This window comes from Notolabrus celidotus, chromosome 13 (genome assembly GCF_009762535.1).
Source record: "Notolabrus celidotus isolate fNotCel1 chromosome 13, fNotCel1.pri, whole genome shotgun sequence".
Lineage (NCBI taxonomy): Eukaryota > Metazoa > Chordata > Actinopteri > Labriformes > Labridae > Notolabrus > Notolabrus celidotus.
In genome coordinates, this window is record NC_048284.1 from 5093313 (window position 1) to 5100304 (window position 6992).

Here is a 6992-nt window from a genome sequence, read left to right on the forward strand (position 1 = left end):
AATGCTTGTTTTTCCCTCCAAAATATCCGTAATATACACTTTATATCAGCTCTACTAATATTTAACAGTCTTTATGAAATCCATAATTTGTCAGTAAAATAAGACTTCTTATTGGAGCCTTCAGGTCCCATGTCATCCATCTGATACCTCTGTAGCAGCTTCACATGATTTAAAAAGTGTCTTTAGTCATCTCAAGCATGGTGTCTTTAACCCTTAAAGACCTAGACCACTATTGGGTTGCCAGACTCTCCTGAATTTCTTTTGAATATGCTGAATGTGATATCAATAGAAAGCTGAGAATGTCCGCTGTAACTGAGTTTTTAAAGCTTGTTGATAGGATTAGCAGTTCAAAAGTTATCAAACATTTAAGAACAATGTTGCTGTCTAGGTCTTAGAGGGTTAAAGTACTTAATTTCAGCTACTGTCCCTTTAAGACAGCCCCAGAATTCCAGAACCCAGCATTCTAGAAGCCTTCCTCACTGCTGTTAAGCAACAATGTTGTGTGTCTTTCTTTTTAAAATTCCCATATGCCCTTATAAGGAGATTCACCAATTTGTGATGTCACAGTTTGAGCAAATCTCGTCTTGATCTCGCTGAATTCTCGTGTGACTTCCTGAACGAAGCGTTCAGAGCAGCCTGAAGTCTTACCCTGGGATTACTCCAACACGCAATTACCTTTCATTTGATACTTTTGAAACAATTGTGAATACTTTGTCATCACGTTGCTCTCAAACGCAACACTTAAATTGAAATAGTGAAATCACTAAATAGTTAGTCGCTTGATGCAGGATTACAAAACCCTCTCTTACTGACCCTGAGTGTGAGTGCCTGTAAACAGAGAAACATTCACTTAGCAAAACAAACAAACAAACAAACATCCAAAACAGACCAAGCGTCTGTGGAATGAGAGGAACTCATTCACTGTAATCACCTTCTTGAGATGCACCAATTTGTGATGTCACAGTTTGAGCAAATCTCGTGCTGATCTCGCTGAATTCTCACGTGACTTTCTGAACAAAGCGTTCAGAGCAACCTGAAATGTCACGCTGGGATTACTTTGTCATCACGTTGCACTCAAGACTTAATTCAAATGATACAAGCATCTCCTTTAGGTCTTATGCCGGTCTTTATGTCAATCATACATTTCTCATTTAATGCACAAACAGCCATTACAGCAGGAAGACCATTTTTCGTGTCTTCATATCCTGTTGATGTAGTTTCTGTTTCTTCTGGTCAAATCTTTCTGAGAGAGAGTTTCTAAAAGTGAAGTTTAAAAAAAAATAAAAGGAGAAGGCATGCAGAGGTTTAACCTGAGTCCCACTAATCAGATTACTCGGGCAGCAGTCAGCACTCAGCCGTCCGAACCAGTCTGTAAAACAAAGTCTGGAGCTGGAGGGTAAATCCAACCTGAAGTCAGTTCACAGTCCTGGAACGATAAGCCCAGATCAACGACACTGCCAGGGCTGCAAGTGAATTAATGTGCTGCTTCATGCAGTGAGCAGAGACTGGAGGTCATATTGTATGTTTTCATCTAAAAATCATCATGAAGTCATAAATAACAGTGGCCCTGAAGTGCAGAACACCACATTAACTTCTTCATGTCTCCCACAGGTACCTACCTTGTGATTTGTTGTTCTGTTTTCTTCTGTTTCTTATTGTGTTTTGAACTTCAAGGCCTCCATAATAAATTTAAAAAGTTGACCTTTCGCCATCGAGTTGATTCGAAAGCATCCACTGAAAATGAGTAGTTATATTTGAAAGAGGAGACTTATGTATACATAGTGTTATGAATGAACAGGCTTGCTTCACTGGATGTTCAGTACATACCAGTAAATAATTACCATGCTAGCTATTTTATGAGTTTGTACTTTGGCACAGCTTTAAGCTAGCTTGTTTACTGCAATTAGCGCCTGAATGTTAACATTCTGTCATTGACAACACACTGATGTTAAGTAATTAACCAATACAACTGGTGCCTCCCTTTTATGCAATAAAGGTTTAGCTGGCCAGCATGCCAACGTGTACTAATGAGTGCTAAATACAATTGGTAGCATTTCTGGTCTTCCAAAGGAGTCTCATGTAATCCAGCATGACACATTAAGGAGAACTGTTTCATATTTTCATCTATGTGTTTTACATGCTGGAAGTGCAAAAAAACTGCAGTTCCTTGAGTGTCCACTTAAGGCTGGCTTCAAAAGGAAAGGAATCCCCATGAGGTCAAGGGTTCAAATGCCATTTATACAGCAAAATGAAACACTCTTACAGCCTGGTTCAAAAATAGCTCATCTCTTTATTGTGTTCTTTTTTCAAGGCCACCCACATTTGCATAATAAGGCACAGCTGAGTTGACTGACAGGTGTTGTAGCCGTTCTCCAGAAGGCTAAAATCCCACCTCAGCTCCACATCTCAAGTTGCTGACTCAAGATAGATCGAGTCAGCATTTCCAATATGGTGCCCGCCATGGCTTGGCTGTAAAAGGTCCATTCAAAACCAAAGGGTTACGTTACAGAGACTACAGCTGTTTTCAAAACCACCTGCTACATACCACGTACGAATTTAGTATGTAGTACGTACTGCATACTACATACTGTGTTTGAAGATAGTATGTAGTATGACTGTTGTGTTGGATCTGTTCTGGATATTGGAGACTGGTCCGCTGCATACTGAGAAATTTTCCTGAATCAGTAGACATCCGGGTAGTTTTGGCTTACTGCAGATTTTGCTCGTGTTCACATACTACATACTGAATTTTGGCCAAATCAGTACGTACTGCTAGTATAGTAGGCGGTTTCAAAATCAGCCTATGCCCATGTTTTACACAATCTATGGTCCAGACCCTGAAGTGGGCTGTGGAGTCATTTTCAGTAGGTGGAGATGGGTGCCTGGTAAAAAATGCTTGCAAAATGATTTGCTGCATTATTACATTGAAGCATTAAAGGACATGTGTTACGTATAACGCCTTTACTTTGAAGTGGCTTGCAGTAGCAGGGTAGTCCATCACACTCCAACACATTAGGCCCCATTCACTAGCAAGGACCACGCCACACAAGGAAATAAGTTGAAGATTTAATGAATTAGTTGTGCGTGGTGTGCCCAGCAGAAGGAGACTCACGATGGGGGTTTCAGCGTTATCCTGCCAGAGCTGATCTTGACCCAGGTTGTACCTGGAAGTAGACAGGGCATAGAAGGAGCGAGCACGAGTTGAGTAGGAGAGGACAAGGAAATAGGTTAAGTGCAGTAGAGTAAGGTGAGGGAGGGTGGGTTGAAGAATCACGGACAAGCAGTTGGAGTAGGCTGGCTACGTTTAAGAAGGCTTGTCAGGTGACTGAGGGTGTGGTTTAGGCGTGGTCCTGCTCCCGAATCTAAGTTAACACCTTAACTTCATTTAAATGTGGAATTTCTGAAACTTGGGTTGCCATCATTGGGGAAGAGGTGTTGGGGCCTGAGGCCAGACAAGCTGAGAACCACAGCTTTATCCTACTTGACTTTAAACATTGATATCTGTGCAGTTGCTGGACTTCTTGTGCAATATAACCTGCATTTGAAACAACCGTCAAGTACATGTGGATGACTCCCAACATAGGTCAAGCCTACAGCTGAGGATTATGGGAGTCTAATAATCTTTTTAAGGTTGTCCTAAAGTCAAGGGTTTACCAAATGTGTTACATATTATTCTGAATTGTGATAAATCTGTGGCAATCCAACAAATTAAACTGTAATTGTGAGCTTCAAGGAGGCACTAAAGGAAAAATCTGGGACCACCAAAGTCTTTGAAAATCTGAATTCCAGTCTGATAAAACAGGACCAGATCGAAGTGGTGAACTGACTGACATTGAAACCCCTTAATCGACACTATGAAGGATAAAACAGAGAGATCACTTATCTGAAGTAGTGACAAAGAAAGAGTAAAAAGCGGCTCCAGTACAGGAGTCACATGAAATCTGTGGAAAGAAGCAACACACAGAAGAACAAGAGGACATGAATAATCAAATGATGGACTTTTTAAATACTCTGTTGAAGTCAGAGAGACAACAGGTTCATATAAAACCTTGAACATGGACAGGTCTGTTATGAACTGGCCTCACTGGAATCAGACAAGATCAACACAAGAGAAACAAGAGCACAGAGCTTCTTTTGGGAAGGAAAATGACACACTCAAAAAATGATAATCAAGCTAAATCAGCAACTGGTGTCTGCAGATTGAAGACACTTTAAAGATATGAGATAACATTTAAAGATATCTCCACTAAATACAGCTTCTCTGTATTACATTTCTTTCTGCCGGTCCCCACAGCCCAGCTCTGATGTGAAAATCTGTCCCAGAACTCTCTGTGGAGAGAGTGATGCGCACCTTGGATTTACTCTCTCAATCAAGATTATGTTAATCTGCTCTAATCTCCTAACAGACGCTCAGAGAGGCAGCACGAGAGGGAAGAAAATACGGGCTTCAAATGATGCACAAGTGTGTTCAGAGGAGTGTTTACTGATTTAAAGGACGATATTGTAAGAGTTTTTGAGATCCCAAGAAGATACACTCGCTGTTATGTGGCTTCCTTAAATTGACACTGAAAGTTGAGGAAGTAGCTCACTGTTTCATTGATCTGTGTTTAGTATTTCTTACTCTTGCACACTCCGCCTGACTCATAATTCACCAAGCAGTGATACCAAACCCCCTCCAGAAATCATTCTGCACATTCAGAGCTGAATTGATTGCAGCGTGACCCACTTCTGCACTTTCACAGGGAGGTTTGCAGGAATGTAATTTGAGTCTCGGCATATGAAAATATAAACAGTGTTATCATCATCAGTAATTCATCTGAAGCTCCCAGCATGAGGAGCTGCGACATCAAAGCCGGTAACATTCTGCTGCAGTAATGATCAATTAAAGCAGAACCGCACCGGCAGAGGAGCCAGCTTCACTCAAGACCAAAATGCAGATCGGTGCATTTAAATGCAGGCCGGATGCGAGATGCATTCAGAAAGGAGAAAGAAGTAGGGCAGCAGAGAGAGGATAAAGACTGCAGTTTGGTCTCAGGGAGCTGTGAGGCTCTTTCAGTTTCACCAGCGTGTGCAGGGATTCTGAGAATATAGATGATAGCTGTTGTTGTCTTCACAATTCTGTATCTTATGGAGGGCAACGTCCTCTCAAAATATCTCATCAAGTGTAAGATGGATTGACTTCTATCACAAAAAGAAAGGTATAGTCACTGTGACATCTCATATACAGACTGCAGCTTTGAAGGCTTAAGTCGGGCATTTCAGCCTTTACTGTTTCACATTGGGAGCAAAGCATGACCACATTTTGTTTTTGGGTGCAGCTGGAGAGAAGTGAGGAACTGCTAGGTTTCAAAGTTTTGTTTTACAGTCCATGCCCAAGGCTAATATGTTTTCTGGCCAGTGAACAACCTAAGCTGACAAGCTCGGTCATTGCAGATATCCATACCTGAGAATATTTGCATCAAAGCTTGATAAATATGGGGCACCGTTTGTAAAGTTGTGCACACTGAAAATAACTAACATTTCTTCACATTTAGTTACAAAATGTCAAAAAAAGTAATGTGAATTTTTAGAGGCACTTTTTTAAAATCACCTTTAGAGCTATATTTGTGATCTTCTTCACATTTAATTTTGTTGTGACAAATATATTTAAGTTACAATCACTGTTAAATTCAAATGCTGAATATAAATCTAAATGTTAATTGTAAATGTTAAATCTAAATGTTAAATCTAAATGTTAAATACAATCTACATTAAATGTTTATTGTTAAATATAAATATTAAATCTAAATCAACATTAAATGTTGAATGTTAAATCTAAATCTAAATGTTAAATAAACTTGTTCAAAGTAATCTACCTTTAATGTTGATTGTTAAATCTAAATGCTGATAGTTACATCTAAATGTTAAATCTACATGTTAAATGTTCAGGCTCAAAGGAGGTTGACTCACCTTTGGAGCCAGCCTCAAGTGGCCATTTGTGGAACTGCAGTTTTTAGCTTTTCTGTGTTGCTGCTCCTCTGTTCCCTATTAGATATACAGAAGTTGGGGTAAAGTAGCTCCCCAGGCTGCTCTCACATCTGATCCAGATAACAGTAATTATCTCCTGACTCTTAAAGGGGACATATCACGCTTTTTTCATCAATATATATTGGTCTAAGAGGTCCCCAAAACATGTCTTTAAAGTTTATGCTCAAAAAAACACTTTGAAATCAGATTTTGGCATGCCTGAAAAGTCCTTTTCTTCAGCAGTCCACTCTGTTTTCCCTCTGACCACGCCCCCTCCGGAAGTGGATGTGCCTCGGCTCTCCAGCACGTTGATCTAATGTTTACATGTTGGCTGAATATACACGGCTGCTCAGAGATCACGTTACTTCAACCCTCTGAATCTGATCCAGAATCTGATCCTGACGGAGAGGCACCTGCAGCAGGACCTTTCTGAAGGATTGGTCATAGATTTAATGTTTCTTGTTGTTTTATTTATCAGTATGTAGACGTGTGTCTTGGTACACAGCTACGAACATGTAGCTATGTGGCTATGCTAACTAGCGCTAGCACTTATCCATGATAAATAAAAATCATCCACTAGATCTTTAAATCTGCAGACGTGGGGAGTAAAACCGATCTCTGCCAGAAAGGCAGCGGGACCTTTCTGAAGGATTGGTCACAGATTTAGTGTTTCTTGTTGTTTTATTTGTCAGTATGTCGACGTGTGTCTTGGTACACAGCTACAGCTACAGCTACAGCTACAGCTACAGCTACAGCTACAGCTACAGCTACAGCTACAGCTACAGCTACAGCTACAGCTACGAACATGTAGCTATGTGGCTATGCTAATTAGCACTAGCACTTATCCATGATAAATAAAAATCATCCACTAGATCTTCAAATCTGCAGACGTGGGGAGTAAAACCGACCTTTGTGTTTATTAAGACAGCCTACAACTAGCATGCCTCCCTCCTAAGCTCCTTGTTAGCACACATTTGTGCAGGTAA